Raw genomic sequence first — 12,732 nt, forward strand, 5'->3', positions numbered from 1 at the left:
GGGTTTCTTGTGGTATTGGGGGGTTTCTTGTGGTATCAGGTGGTGTTGGGTGGGGTTGGGTGGTGTTGGGTCACTGCTGAACACTTGAACCAGCTGATCTCCTCAGAGGAAGAACCTCTGTCTGTCCTCAGGCTCCATAATGAGCTGCTGGAAGCTTCAACCTGAAAATCTCAGAGTAAACAGAGAAACAATGGAGGAGAGTCAGTAAACCCACTGATCACTGCTGCCCCCTGCTGGCCAACACCGTCACTGCTCCCTTTTCCACTTCGGCCGTAAATCTCCGGGTTTCCTGGAGGATGGGAAGAGCAGCCTCAGAGGATCACATTAGAGTCAGGAAGATTTCTAGCTTTCAAAGTGACTCCCACTGAGGATTTCAAGGCTTGTCTTTTGGTTTCTCCTTTTGTAAAAGACGGATGTGCAGTAAATGTTTGTGTTGGCAGCAAATAGTCTGGCACCAGGGATGAAGTTACATAAACAAAATAAAAGTTCAACATAAATAAGCTAAAAATTCAACAACCTCCTGGGGGTTTCAGGTAGCAGATGAGCATCAGGAAGGCGCATTCAGACCAGCCCTGTTCAGCCCGTTTGAATCAAACTCCAGCCTGTTTCCTGAGAATGTCCGGTTTGTTTGGCGAGGCGTGAACCAGAACCGGTCCGATAGGACCCATTTGGAGGCAGGTGAACACTGATGGTGACTCTGCTGTCCTCACCGCTGGGCTGGAGGAGAAGAACCTGCTGTATTTGGAGCTTAAATCTCAACACGTTTCAAACTCTGGTGCGATTTGAATGCATGTGTGAACGCCAAGTGGACCAGAGACCGCTCCAAAAGTAGGAAGTGGACTACAACGCAGGGGATTCTGGGTAAATAGAGCCAATAAACATGATAGTGTAAGAAATGGCAGGACAAATCGTACAGCTTCCGACGCCTCCATCTTGTTTCCATCTGGTGAAGAAGGAAGTTGCTCTCAGTGTCTTCAGAGGTTTTTGTGTCGTTTCCTTCAGTGGTTCTTGGTGCAGCGCCCCCACAGGCCAGGAGGGGAACAGGTTGGTTTGACTCAGAGAGACAGAGAACCAGCAGCTGGAGGTGGAGCAGATGGTGCAGTTTTGGTCCCAACAGAACCGAGTTTATCGGACTATCAGGTGGGAAAACAACCTCAAACTTTCTTAGCTTACCATCCGAACAGATTTCCTAGTAATATTTTCAACCCGTCTTGCTTCTTAAGTCTTCAAAAAGTTTTCTCACAACTTCCCAGTCCCCCTCAAACCATGTTCAGAGGAACGAGAAGCTGTCAGAGTCTGACTGGACCCGCTGTTGGTCTGCTGAAGATGGTATTTTTAGAATAAAGCAGCCAAGGCTGAATGGAAAACTTTAAAAGACCTTCAGAAGCTTCTGGAGAAAAACCAACCCTGAGACATGGGGAGCAGCTCTGAGGGAAAGTATGAATAAACTTCAGCGTTCATTAATGTCCTTCTGTAACTACATGATGGTGAATTAATGAGAAACTCATTTTTCTTTTGGCTGCATCAACCTGAACACTTTCATTACAAGCAGTCACATTGCTGCATTTCTGACTCATCTGTCTGATGCATTTCCTCGCTCTGCCCTCAGGCTGCAGTCTTGATTTTGAACCGTAAGAATAACAGACTTTGTTTCTTCCATCTTTTACGAAACGTCTCGGTTCCTTTGACTGAAAACTGTGTGAGTATCTGAATCTGGAAGCGTTTGGATCCAGTAATGACCAGGAAACGCGTCTCTGATGAAATGTTGCTGGGTTTTGTTGTGTGCTACTGCCCTCTGGTGGTCATTATTTAAAGCTACATTTCAGCCTGTTTTACTATATTGGAAGTTTGGATGCGTGTTTAAATTACTATTCCTATTAAAATGGGAAAGTAAAAGAGAAATTGAACTCATATAATGATACTTAGCGTCTGTAACAAGTAGAAAATTAAGTTTTATTTCCAATTGAAGACTGATGCTGTGTTCTGTTTCCTCTTGTCTTCTTGCTAGAGACGGGCGGATCAATTCTAGATATCAATACTAATTTGGTTTCTGTATCAGATTGAAAGTTTACTTTCAGGGAAACAAGCTCACAGGCTTTTGTTTTGTTTTTACTGTTTCTGTTTATCCTGTCAATGTTATTACAGTAATTTTAAAGAGACCTTTAAATTTAGTTAAAGTTATACAAACTGTTTACAGTAAATAATTCATAGAAAAGAAACACCTGATAAGTTTGATGAACCAGAACACTGAAAAGTTTTATGTTGCTGTTAGTGATACTGGTCCTGTCTTTATGTAAAGTGAAATATTTATGAAATAATCCCTAATGAACATTTAAAAATGTTTTTGCAATGCAGATGAATTCGTTTCAAGCATCCATTTGTCCTTTGGTGTCCAAACTAGAGGACTCAGGTAAGGCATCTGAGTTCAGGTGAAAGTTGAGCCGTAATGTTTAATTTATGCTGATGGAGTCAGACTCAGGCTGCATGTTCAGCATTTTATACTTTACTGCAGAACTTTGACTCAGAGGCCAAATCATAGTTTTTGGCTTTTCGTCCTGGATTGATGTAACAGTCCACTGTTTATAATGTGATAATGGGTTTAGTTCTGCTTGTGTTTAAGATACTGCAACAGATGCTCCAATCATTCTACAGATTTTAAACACTTTGCTTCAGAAAACCTGTCAGCTTCTCAGAACTGAAGAGCACCGCGCCGGCCTCAAATCCCAAGGCGTGGATGGAGGGAAACATTGGCAGAATGGAGCTCCAGGTTTCCATGAGTGTTTCCTCAAACACCACCAGAGAACTAAAGGGTTAAACAAGCCAAGGCTTGGCTGGCTGAGGCCTCGATTGCAAAATAAGCCAAGGGGAAGCTTTGGTGGTGGCCAAAACGAAAATAAATCTGACACCATTTGACTCAATTTGAGAAAGGACATGAACTATCCAGGTCCTGAAGGACCGACGTCCTGCGACTCACAGATGTCTCCCTGGTCCAGCACAGCTGAATCTCCTCCTCAGTGCAGTCAGGTTTCCTGGAGTCCTGCTGATGGCCTCATGACGAGGAAGAGCTGAAGTAGAGAGACATCGACAGGCTGCAGGCCCTCCAGGCCCTCCAGGCCCTCCAGGCCTGGAGCTGCTCACCACTGTAGTGGATCCGTCCACCCAGAAGTTTCCCAGGTCTTCCCCGGTCTGGTCTGGACAGTTTAGACTAAATTTGCAGATCCTACACGGTTCTTCCCATTTATTGGAACCACCAATAAATGGATATGTTTTCAAGCCGAACAGAGCCGGGTGATTGATCGGCAGATGGCAATTGTTGACTATAGACTGAGCAAAGGAAACATCCCCGTCACCAACACGACCATTGTGAAGGATAAAAACGGCGTAGTCAAACCAAATGGTCCAAACCTTTTCAACTGGGGTGGAAGAGGACAGCATCACTGGTGGGGGGCAACCCACACTAAACACACCCAAAGTGGACTTGGCACCCAATGCTGTGTGTACAAAATGAATCTGGAATGACCCATTTTCATTCACCTACATTTAGATGAATGACACGTTGCTTCTTGCTGCACATGGAATCCAGTGACTGCAGAAATTCAGTCGTGTTTCTCAGAGAAAAGTCGTTTCCAGAGGCTGCAGAGCAACGAGCTGCACCAGCAGCGACTGACGTTTCTCACAGCTGTGCTGCTCCTCGCGTCCTGCATGCTGGCCAGTCGGTGAGCAGCAGGCTGGGAATCCCAGGTCTGTTGGACAGAGATGAAGTTGAGTCCTACTAGAAATACTTTCCTGGATCTTCTCTTCCATCTTGTCCACGTCCAGGACTGGGAACCATCACAGACCTGGTGGGTCTGGGTTCAAACTGCAGGAGTTTCTGGACCATTAAAACCAGCAGAGTTTGTATTATGACTGATTCAACTTGTGTTTAATGTTTAATGGAGATTATTAAAGATTAAATCTCAGCGAATGCAGCTTATTTCTTAAAGACAAATATCAATGTGATCAGTGTTGTGTGGGAATGACGTCTCCTCCAGTCGACATGTTGGATCTATAGAAGAAAATAAACAGTTCTTTAATACATTCTTGTGCCAAAACACTCAAGAGTTTCTCCAAAGAATATATTTGTTTGAGCTACAAAAGTTAAAAAAAATTGCTAGAAAAATTTTTTCTACCAAAAAATCTTTCTTTAATAATTTTAAAAACTCTTCAAACTCAAATTCCTTGTTTTTTCTCTAGAAAACATTTTTAAAATTCCCTATTTTTTCTAGCAATTTTTTTCTGTCAAATGTTTACTTTTCAAACTCAGAAATGTCTTTTCTTTTTCATAAAAAATTTACATTTCAGGTATTCAAACTCAGAAATGTCCTTTTTTTTAAATTCTGAGATTAATTTGATCATTTCTGAGTTTTGTCTCAAAATTTCTCTTCTTTCTAGGAAATCTTTTTTTTTGTACTTTTTAAACCCAGATTATTTGGCAGAAATGAATTTTTCCTGTTTTTCTATTTATATTATTTATGTCTTTCTATTCATATATAGTATCTATTTTTAAAGCGCTTTTGTAACAAAACGTTTGGTCGCAGTAATTTGTGCTAAAAGATGAAAACATGAATCTTGTCTGACTCCGCCCACAGCCCAACACCTGGTCCAATTAAGAATCCAATTACCGCCTTTCACCTGCGCGTCACGTGACCGTTCCAGCGCCAGGTGAGGCCGCGGCTCCGCTGTTGTTTTCGGCCCGGAGGCGTCGGACCGGTCCGGCAGGTTTGTGCGGGACGCAGCAGGGGGAGGGCGGCGTGAATCAGGGCGGGGAGCCGCGGAGCCTCTGGAGCAGGAAGAGGAGCTGCGGCTCGGAACGAACATGGTTCGGTGACACAGCGGAACCAAACACCGAGCAGAACCGCCTTCCGAGCTTCACCAGAACTTCTACACATCGCGGGGTGAGTGTCTGTGTTTCCCTCCATGTTCTGATGTTTTGTTGAAGCTTAAAGATAAAATTAAAAACCCAGAATGAGGGAAGGTTCGGCGCTTCACCTGTAGGGGCTCGGGTTCGACTCGGTTCTTATTTTAGCCTCAGTTACACATTTAATAACTTCATAAACCGGGTTCGGAACCGCCGATGGAGCCTGGAAGTTCTGATCCAGTTCTGTCCGGGGATGGCTCATTATTCTGAACCCTAAAGGTCAGAATAAAATATTTCTGTTAAAACGTGGAAACTCCAGTAAAACCAGTTGGTTTAACTGGGTTGGTTCCGTTTCTGATCCTGAACCAGAACTCAACGTGTTGAATGAGCCGAACTAAACCCAGAAACCCCACATATTAAAGTTTTATCTGATAAATGGTTTAATTTCACATTAAACTACATTCTTGACACTTTTTAAAATAATTTTGTAAATTGAATTGAGTTCATATCAAATATTTTCCATTAGAGTGAAATGTTCCTTTACTTTCCATCCATCTTGATAACTTTTAAGTGTTTATTGGTGGAAAAATGTGCAGCTTTAGTTGTTTAAGAAATAAATGTATTTTTATATCTTGGCACAAGTTTTTATTTTGAAATCAAATCTGTGGCATCAGAAAGCGAATCGTTTTTTTTAATTAGTCATGTTTGTTTATATTAGCTGTAGATGATTTTCTATTTTTGGCAGCAATATTTGTTAAACAACAATGACTCAGTGAAAATGTGAACCAGCGCAACAAGGCCATCGCTGTTTGTTCTTTTATTTGGTTACATGTCTGGAAAATTAATTGGAAGGAAAAACGTTGAACTTTTTTAAGCTTATTAAATTTATGTTGAACAAACTTAACATCGTGATTTCTGGTCAAAATGCTTTGAAATAACAGATTTAAAGAATCTGAACTTGTGAATATTTCAGAATTAAAGATGTAAAACTCCAGCTTTTTTAAAGTTTGCCTTGGTGGAGAGTTTAAGTTTTTATTTAACCAGGTGTTATGAAGAGCAAATAATTCACAAAATCAACATGGCAGAACGGGAAGAACGAGCAGAAACTTTTCCAAACATCAGCAGCTCTGATAATGTCATAAAACAAATATTTAAACTCATTAATCGTCTTCAGTTTGGATACTTTAGTTCTCATCTGATCTGAAAGACCAAAAAATATTTAACAATCTTTTTTCATGCTTGTTTTGTAAGCGGGGTTCTGCAGGTCGGCTGTAGGTAGTAAATATCCTACTGGCAGTATGTAACTCTACATCTTCTGGTTTGAAAACAGGATTTCAGCAGATTGAAGACCAAACAAAACACTGATATGATCTTAACCCAGATATACAGATCTGTCAGTTTTTCCTCCCAAGATTTCTTGTTTTTAAAACTAAATTCTGGACAGTTTTCCTAACATTGTCATGTTATTTTGTCAGAAATGCTTTGAGACGACATTTTCCACCCTTATTAAAACTGTAAATATTGTAAAATTGTGCATATGTTTATTACTCTGCAGGTTTATGAAAGCATGGTTCAAATCATGTAGTTTTTTGATAATTTCTTAATTTAATTTCTATTATCAGAAGGTGACTAATTTTAAATTTTTCTTGTTTATTTAGCAGCTGTAGATGATTTTCTATTTTTGGCAGCTTGGACTGACTTCCATTACAGAAATATTTGTTAAACAGCGATGACTCTGGAAAAAAACTGACCACAAATGACAACATGTCTGGAATTTGTTTTGTATTTTAACACGTGTGGAAAATTAATTGGAAGGAAAACATTTGTAGTGTATATTTCTAACAAAGTTCAGTGAATTACATGATTGCATTTAAATATTTACAGGTTTTCATCTAAATAACTTCAGATTTGTTCTGGACATTCAGGCAATAGTCCAATTTGTTTTTAAGTGGGCTTTGGTAGAGAGTTTATAAGTAGTCAATATCTTACCAATAATTGCATCCATTAGATCTCATCTGAGCTAATGGTTAACCTGAATGAGGAGACAAAAACAAAACGCTTGGCATAGTCAGTTTTTTGTTTTTGCTCGTTTTGAAATCGGGGTTCTGTGTGAAGGTTGTGGGTAGTAAATATCCTACTGGCAGCTGGTAACTAGACATTTTCAGGTTTGAAAACAGGAATTAATTGTCGCTGAAGACAACAGACGGTCTAAGAAAATCCAAGACCAAACAAACTAACATTAATTTAAATGAGCTGTAGAGCTGTGAAAAAGTGTTTTCTCCTTTCAGATTTCTTCTACTTTTAGTTATTGTCAAACTTAAATGTTTCATAACATCAAACAAATGTTTTTAGGTGAAGATGACCAAAAAAATCTGAAGCAGCCTGACTGTGGAAAAGTAATCGCACCTTAAAAATAACTTGTTCTTCCTTTGGCACCATGTGACATCACTGAGGAGGAAACCTTTAAGTTCAAAGGTCAAACACCTTTTAGATCAAGATTTGTTATCGCCATGTTGAAGAACCGGGTCAGAACCGGTTTGTATGGAATCGGTTCTGCCCAAAGCAACACGCTGACCCATTTAAACGATATTTAAATAAACTGTTGTGATGCTGTTTTAACTCTCCAGCCTGTATTTAACAGACAGGAACCCTGTTTAAAACGAGGAGCTGCTTTCTGATTGGCTGCTGGTTTCCATCCACTTCCTGATGAAAGACGTTCTTTCCTCTGGTACGGCAGCAAATTGGTGCCGAGTTTTTACTTGTTTTTAGGGGGTGAAGACTTTTCTTTACTGGAAAAACAAAGAGCTGGTGGTAAATAAGTTCTGGTACCAGTTTAACATTGAAGCTGGTTTAGAGTGAAAGTGAAGTAAAACCAAACTTTAAAAAGAAAGTAGTTAATCACTGTTGAGTAATTGTTCATAACGGGGTGTGATTAGTTATTCACTCAGGGTCAGACTGGTTCTGATAGGTTTTGGCCTTGAACAGCCTGTTATTCTGCATAAAATGCAAAACTTTGGACTACAAATTTCTGCTTATTAAATGACTGAACTACATTATTTTTGCCTCCTTTTTATCCATTTTTACAAGACTTTGAATTTAAAGACGATATACAAAAATATCTAATCAGAAATCTCACTACCTGCGTGTTGAAGACCTCTGCCTTTAATAAAAATCAGTTTTCTATTTCTGTGGACACCAAACCACAACATTGTAAGATATTGACTACGTATAACATCACAGCAGAACCCCATTTCAACAAATCTGAGCTGTATTTTTTTTAAAAACAAATGTTAAAGTTTTTTGCCAGTTTGTTCCTAGTTATCTTCTTCGTCTCCATGGAAACTAAAGTAGTCGGTTGGTTTTCTAGTCAGTTTTTCACCTTAAGGCCGACCGGTCTTCTGAAAAACTGCTCGGCTGTTTTTAGATGTTTTATTGACTTCTGACCTCGCGCCTCCATTCGACAGCGATGTTGCTCCATAAACAAGCCTCCTCTCCAGGAGATTTTGTTTAGGGAAATGTTTGCCGTCTTTATGGAAAACTCCAAGATGGAGAATTTAAATCAGGAGCTGAGAGGCAAATGGAGCGACTGGTTGTCTGAGGTCAAGACGTCGCGGATGAACTGGTGAATTTTCTAGGTTTTCTGTGGAAAAAACCTCAGAATCTGAAGCTCCGCCCCGTTTCCAGTTTTAGTTTGAAGAAACTAATTTCTGCAGAGTCATTTTCATCCTGCTCTGTTTCACCTTAGATGTTTTCACTTAAACAAAGCAGGAACTCTGCGTGAAAGCTGCACAAACAGAAACCAGAAGATCTGCTGGTCAACACGGTAAAAATGTTAAAAATATATTTACTGGAGGCAAAACGTTGGAACACATCCAAAATTAGGATATAATTAAATTTTCTTGTTTCCTAAGGATTAATTCTTTATTGACAAACACGTTGATTGCATAAGGAAGTCAAATTAAAGGAGTTATTTTATTTACTGTTTGTATTTGAGCTCTTTACATGTGGCACCGGCAGCTCATGTAAATAAACATTCAAATCCAGTTTCCCTGTGCAGCAGCGGCCGGAGCTGCTGGTTCTGGTTCTGTTCTGGTTCTGATAGAGCCGACGCTCGCCGCCTTGCCTCGTTCTCTGGACTCCAGCTGTGAGTAAAACTCAGATTTAGACTCTGAATCTGAAGCTCGTTTTGGTCGTAACGTCGCGTCGCAGTTTCTCTTTGCTGAAACCGAAACACTGACGGGTTTCCTCAGCGTTTTAAAACTTGGAAAAAAACCAGAGTTTCAATAAATGCCTCCAATTAAATCATAATGAGCCGTTGGTTTTGCTTATAAATTTGTAAACTTGCAGCTCGGAGTTTAAAAAGAGAAACCGATCTGTTGCTGCACACTGCTGGTCAGCTGGGTGAAAGAAGGCTGATGTAATTCCTCTTCTTTAAATTTAATGAATTTTTGTTTTATAACAAAAGTTCAGGACAAATGTTGAATGTATTTCAGTTGTAGGGATTCAGGAGTGGGATGATACTTTGAGGAGTTAAAATTGTATTTTTCACTCTGAAGATGTATGAAAATAATTTACTAAACGAATATTAAGGTTTGATTTCCTTGGAGTTTCTCTGCAGGTTTGGCTGGAACTTCAGTTTGTTTTAGGAAAATTTACAGAAAAGATTTTTCACTTTTTCTTCCCATTGACTGGAATTTAAATATCGTCTTTCTGTGCTGTTTTTGTTTAATGTTTATTTTTGCGTTGCGTTTGGAGAAGTAAAAAAAGACAGTAAAATGAATTTGAAGTTAAATTTCTGTGTTCCATGATGGATTACTGAGGAACTTTAGTTTGGAAGCCGTTTTATGGACAGAAGCTTGAAAGAGTTTGTTTTGGTTTTTAATCTCCATTTTAAAAGAATAACGGAGTAAATTCATTAATTTCCTCGCCGTTGGCCGAACTGTGACCTCGTTAACCTCACCGCCTCCCAGCTGGAAGACCGGAGCGGCATGCGGAAAGACCGGAGCGGCATGCGGGAAGACCGGAGCGGCCGGTCTTTACAGGAAAACTCCAGGCTTTCTCTTCTGCTTCTCGTCCTTCAGGTTTTCTTTGGATCTGGGCTGATTTTTAGAAATTCATAAGCCTGTCACAATAAATCAATAAATCACATTACACATTGAACGATCCATATCATTTTAAAAGTCTCCAGTCTGGAGCTTTTGTCCCTTTTTCATTTTTTCTTACAAACCATCAGTTTTATTTAAAATCTTTTACATTTTGAATGTTAAACTTGCATTATTGCTTGAAAATGTTCTTAAAGCAGCAGGTTTGTCATTTATCGCTGTAACGTAAGATTTATCGTAACTTTCCGACTTTTATCTGCTGTTTTTTCTTTATGTAAATGTTTTGGTTGAAGTCTAACTTTAAAGTTCGGTTTTGCGCTAATGCACCCAGAACCGGATGAAAAACGGAACCGACCCTCGGACAGATCAGGAGGCGTTCCGGAGAGTTTTCCTCTCTCCTGGTTTTTGCGTTCGTCGCTGCAGGAGGAAAACGCCTCGCCTGTTTTCTTCCCTCGCCCCGTTTGCTCACCTGAGCCGCTCCGGCTGCGTCCGCTCGGGTTTCACTGTCGTCACCCAGGTATGCGCCGCGCCGCCCCTCCCTCGCCGCTGACGCCTGTTGCCACGGCGACGCCCCGAGCCAGACACCTAAACCCGTTCTGGGACTCGCTGTACGGCTGCTGCTGAATGGGTTTGTTTTTAGTTGAGTCTTTATTTTGATCAGGAACTGAAACGCGCCGCCTTCAGAGCCCCTCCTCCCGTCTGACTCATTGTGGTTTATCTCTGTTTGAGGAGGAAACGTTTGCCCTCTAAAGATTCTCTTTGCATTCAAGGACAGATTCTGATAACGCAACTCGCTGGGAGTAAATTACATATTTTTTCAATAAGATACAAACCTGGCAGTTTTGATTTCCAAACAGTTTCCTGCTGTGATGAAGCTCATTCAGACGCTTGGCAGCATTTTGTGCCGCCGGTTTAATGACGGAGTGTCAGGTGGGTTTGGTTTGGTTTGGACCTGAAATGTCGGCCATCTTGGATGCTCAGCCAATCTTTCACAGGTCGATTTCTGTATTCAAGTTAAATTTAACTGTTCTGGTGTATTTTGATCTTAAACATCTTGTTTTTATTGGCTGTTAATGGAAAATCACCAGAAATGAATCCTGAAAACTTCAGTCTGTGGAATGACTCCGTGTTTCTCTTGGTAAATAAAGTTACTGCAGTAAATGAACTTTTTCTGTGATGATCTGATTAGAGATGCATCTGCAGCAGCTGATCTGGATGTTGTGGCTTCAGTCGGTGATCAGTTTTTCATGAATGCTCCTGTTTTTCTGTCCATTCAGCCCACATGAAACTCCAGCTCTGGTTTGTCCCTCTGATTTCCAGGAGCGATAAAAACATTTTGACTGTAAAACTTCCTGGTTTGCTCAAACACCTGCTGGCATCCAGGTGTTTGGTTACCTGCCGTTTCTGCTGGAGCTTTTTTCACTTCCTGGTTTGTTGATCTGATAAACGGCCTTCATGCCTTCAGGTCTCTGAAAGCATATTTGTCTTGGTGAAGGTGCGACCAGGGCTTTGTGTTCGGCTGCTTCCTTTGAATGACGCTGGTTTGGCTTTTACCTGCAGCCCAACTGGACGGGTTCTTCTGGTCTGGATGGGTTTTCTGAATGTTGGTGGTCAGAAACGTCTGCAGCTTCGTTCTCATCCAGTCGAACGTTTTCAGGTTTTCGTCCTGTGGTTTCATGTTCAGACCTGCAGACTGAGTTCATTCATTCACCTTCTGTCTGCTGACGCTTCAGATGTGAAAACGAACCCAGATTTGGATGTAGTTACCTGGAAACATCAGAATCTAAGGACCAAAACGTCCAGATGGATCCAGATTATTCCAGAAATTAAAGAATAATTTATGCAGGATGAATGAAAGCAGTTGGTTTGATTTTCAATCATCTCCAGAGATTAGAAAGTTAAATGTAAAATGAATCTTTCATGTTTAACCAAATCGGGTTTTAAAGTCTCTGAAAACAAAATTTCACGTCAAATTATCAGCAGAATGGAAATTGTTGCCCTCAGTTTAGTTTATTTCTTAATATTTTTGAAGATATAAATTACAAATAAAATGACATTAATGCAATAAATAAATAATAAACGCTCAAAAGTTTAACATGATTGATTTTTTCTATTCCAACAGGATTAATTGGATTTTTCTGTTTAAACATTTATTTTCTCTAAGTGTCAAAGTCTTTAAATGTTGCTTAGAGTTTAACTTTTTTAATAAAATCAGTTCTGGAGCCTCAAAGTTCAGGTGTTTTTATCAGTTTGCTGGTTTGATACATGTAGCATGTCAGGCTAAGGACTGGGAATACTGGGAGACATGAGGATCTGAACACACAGCGTGCGTGTGTGAGAGTGAGGAAACCTGTGTGTGTGTGAGAGAGTGAGGAAATATGTGTGTGTGTGTGTAAACCTGGGTGTGTCTGGGATATTTACTCTCAGCTCCTCTGCTCTGGTTTTAAACCGACTTCCTGACTGGGAACGGCTAAAAATGTTGTTTCTGTTCGGTTCTCACCAGTTTGGGTTCTGGTTCCTGAATCAGGAATGTCTCATTCCTCCCATATAAACCAGTTTGGATTCCCTCGTCGTCTCTGTTGCGTCACACGGAAGCGTTGGGTTAAACCAGCTGCTGACGTGACCCAAAGCTTCCTGCTGAACGGTTCTGAGAGGAAACGACGAACGAGTCAGAGCCTCTCATGAACCCAGTAAAACGGTTTTGACTCTGGTGGTAACCAAACTGGTTCTACT

General features: G+C 40.5%; 1 protein-coding gene and 2 long non-coding RNA genes across 4 annotated transcripts in view; 2 read left to right on the forward strand and 1 right to left on the reverse strand.

Moving 5' to 3' along the window:
* The window catches only part of LOC103154752 (uncharacterized), a 7,953-nt gene extending 4,852 nt beyond the window's left edge, over positions 1–3,101 (forward strand). Inside the window, exons 2-3 of one of the 2 annotated variants that reach the window (XR_477958.2) lie at positions 2,356–2,410; positions 2,653–3,101. This is a non-coding gene — a long non-coding RNA (uncharacterized LOC103154752). The remainder of the gene's footprint in view (positions 1–2,355; positions 2,411–2,652) is intronic. The other variant, XR_477957.2, reaches the window with a different exon arrangement.
* LOC107833508 (uncharacterized) overlaps positions 1–7,550 on the reverse strand; it is a 23,439-nt gene extending 15,889 nt beyond the window's left edge. The window contains exon 1 of the long non-coding RNA XR_001659255.1: positions 7,541–7,550. This is a non-coding gene — a long non-coding RNA (uncharacterized LOC107833508). The remainder of the gene's footprint in view (positions 1–7,540) is intronic.
* atp8b1 (ATPase phospholipid transporting 8B1) overlaps positions 4,696–12,732 on the forward strand; it is a 21,494-nt gene continuing 13,457 nt past the window's right edge. The window contains exon 1 of the mRNA XM_007576151.2: positions 4,696–4,934. The gene's annotated coding sequence lies outside the window, so the exon portion shown is untranslated. The remainder of the gene's footprint in view (positions 4,935–12,732) is intronic.

The sequence above is a fragment of the Poecilia formosa genome, unplaced genomic scaffold (genome assembly GCF_000485575.1).
Source record: "Poecilia formosa unplaced genomic scaffold, Poecilia_formosa-5.1.2 Scaffold399, whole genome shotgun sequence".
Lineage (NCBI taxonomy): Eukaryota > Metazoa > Chordata > Actinopteri > Cyprinodontiformes > Poeciliidae > Poecilia > Poecilia formosa.